This window comes from Schistocerca serialis, unplaced genomic scaffold, assembly GCF_023864345.2.
Source record: "Schistocerca serialis cubense isolate TAMUIC-IGC-003099 unplaced genomic scaffold, iqSchSeri2.2 HiC_scaffold_604, whole genome shotgun sequence".
NCBI classification, from domain to species: domain Eukaryota; kingdom Metazoa; phylum Arthropoda; class Insecta; order Orthoptera; family Acrididae; genus Schistocerca; species Schistocerca serialis.
In genome coordinates, this window is record NW_026048195.1 from 47501 (window position 1) to 50000 (window position 2500).

Below are 2500 nucleotides of genomic sequence, written 5' to 3' on the forward strand. Positions count from 1 at the left end.
CTTAACCTAACCTATATTGTCCCTTAACCTAACCTATATTGTCCCTTAACCTAACCTATATTGTCCCTTAACCTAACCTATATTGTCCCTTAACCTAACCTATATTGTCCCTTAACCTAACCTATATTGTCCCTTAACCTAACCTATATTGTCCCTTAACCTAACCTATATTGTCCCTTAACCTAACCTATATTGTCCCTTAACCTAACCTATATTGTCCCTTAACCTAACCTATATTGTCCCTTAACCTAACCCATATTGTCCCTTAACCTAACCCATATTGTCCCTTAACCTAACCCATATTGTCCCTTAACCTAACCCATATTGTCCCTTAACCTAACCTATATTGTCCCTTAACCTAACCCATATTGTCCCTTAACCTAACCCATATTGTACCGTAACCTAACCTATATTGTACCTTAACCTAACCTATATTGTACCTTAACCCAACACACGTTGGGCCTTAACCTGCTCTGTAATTGTCATACGACGCGTTAAATTAGTGTAGTGTTGCCTAACTGCAACCCCCGCAATATAGTTTGCTACTCGCACTGCCCGGTCCCCAGAGTATCGCTTCATGTTAAACACCTTGCAGCTATACACTGTAATGCGGATGGCAGCAGGACGTACATGCTCAATGCCCTTCGCAGTTGTTCATTGGCATTCGCATGGCGAAGCACAGCCTACGTTGTGGTACGGCTTGTGTCAACTGTCCGCTGATGTTGTACGTCCAAATCACACACTGTACTGCACATTGGTCCTCATGTACTGAATGATACATCGTGGTACATGTGTGACCGTACCACGACTGCGCCAACAACGGCGAACCATACGGTCCAAATATTGTGCACTCAGCTACGTGTCGTCTCCCTATAAGAGCTGGATTGAAGTATGGTATGCCGTGGATGGCGATCAGCATGAGCCGTCTGTTGATGTAGTGGCGCGTGTTGTCAGACGTAGTCGTCTCTTCTCACACACCGTGATAGCATGGTGCACTGCGTTCCACATCTGCGACATGCGACAGAGGCCGGTTGACAGTCGTTCGCGCAATGGACATCGCATACGTACGGGGGCCACCTTCCACGTGTTCGCGAAGCGTGCACATGTTGTTGCGTGTATGTGGGCAGACATAGTGTGTCGTGACACCTGACACAGGCATGCAACAATCGTTGAATTTGCAAATGGCGATGGACGTCTACGTTTGCTGGTGACGTTACGCAAATGAAGAACTGGTAAACCGTTGTGGTGCGGTTGTTCTCGCTAGAGGTGAATCAGTGATGGCGACGATCGGTTGAGCTACCAACCGGTTGTTTCAGCGATACCCACCATGCCCACGAACGTGAATGGCATGTGGGTGTGAAGCGATACGCGGCGGTGGCTGGGTGGGACCGTCCCCGGCCGGTGAGGGGGGGCCTCCCGGCGTGCTGGCCGCGCGGTGCGTGGGCGCACGCGCTACAGCCGGCTGGTGGGGGCGGCCAGTGGCAGGCGCGCCGGCCGACGGAGGCGGCAGGCGGCGCAGCTGCGCGCCGGCGCACCCTGCACGCGGCGCCGTGCGGCCAAAGTAGGTCCTCGCGGGCCCGGTGCGAAGCGCGGTGGACATCTGCAGTGTGCTGGTCCGATTGAGGACTGTGTGCGCTGAGGATGCGCCGCCGCCCGGCGCTCGGCGCCGCGACGCCGTCTGCTGCTCGGTCGCCTCTGCGGTTCTCGCAGGTGGATTGTATCGCAGCTGTGCGGACGTGTTGGCGCGTGCGCTGTGCTGGGAGAGTTCGCTTCGGCACCCAAGTGGGGCTTTTGTCCTTCTGTGGCGCTGGCGTTGGAGCTGCCGGCCACCGTAGGTGGCGCGTGTTGTCTCCCGCCGGCAATGCCACGACAGCACGCTCCCGGGCCTCTGTCGGCAGCGGCAAGCTCAGTTGGGAGCACGGGTGGTCGCACCTAAAGCGTCTACTCGCCAAACTCCGGGCGATTGCGCCTCTCTCGAACCCGACCAAGTACTTAGGACGGCGCTGCGCGCCGCCGGGACCTGAGAGGGTTTCGAGGTGTATTGTGCAGGGGAGCTCAGCCTCCTCCTGTTTGCAGAATAATTGAGCGGACGCTTGCGTGTTCGCGCGGGCCCCCGGGACACACTCCCGGGCGGCCGGCTGCTCAGCTCTAGTTGACGCAGCTCCCTGGTTGATCCTGCCAGTAGTCATATGCTTGTCTCAAAGATTAAGCCATGCATGTCTCAGTACAAGCCGCATTAAGGTGAAACCGCGAATGGCTCATTAAATCAGTTATGGTTCCTTAGATCGTACCCACGTTACTTGGATAACTGTGGTAATTCTAGAGCTAATACATGCAAACAGAGTCCCGACCAGAGATGGAAGGGACGCTTTTATTAGATCAAAACCAATCGGTCGGCTCGTCCGGTCCGTTTGCCTTGGTGACTCTGAATAACTTTGGGCTGATCGCACGGTCCTCGTACCGGCGACGCATCTTTCAAATGTCTGCCTTATCAACTGTC

General features: G+C 54.6%; 1 non-coding gene across 1 annotated transcript in view; it reads left to right on the forward strand.

The window, feature by feature from the left end:
* Nucleotides 1–2162: 2162 nt before the first annotated feature.
* Nucleotides 2163–2500, forward strand: part of LOC126448330 (small subunit ribosomal RNA) — a 1910-nt gene continuing 1572 nt past the window's right edge. Inside the window, exon 1 of the ribosomal RNA XR_007584109.1 lies at nt 2163–2500. This exon is cut by the window's right edge and continues 1572 nt beyond it. This is a non-coding gene — a ribosomal RNA (small subunit ribosomal RNA).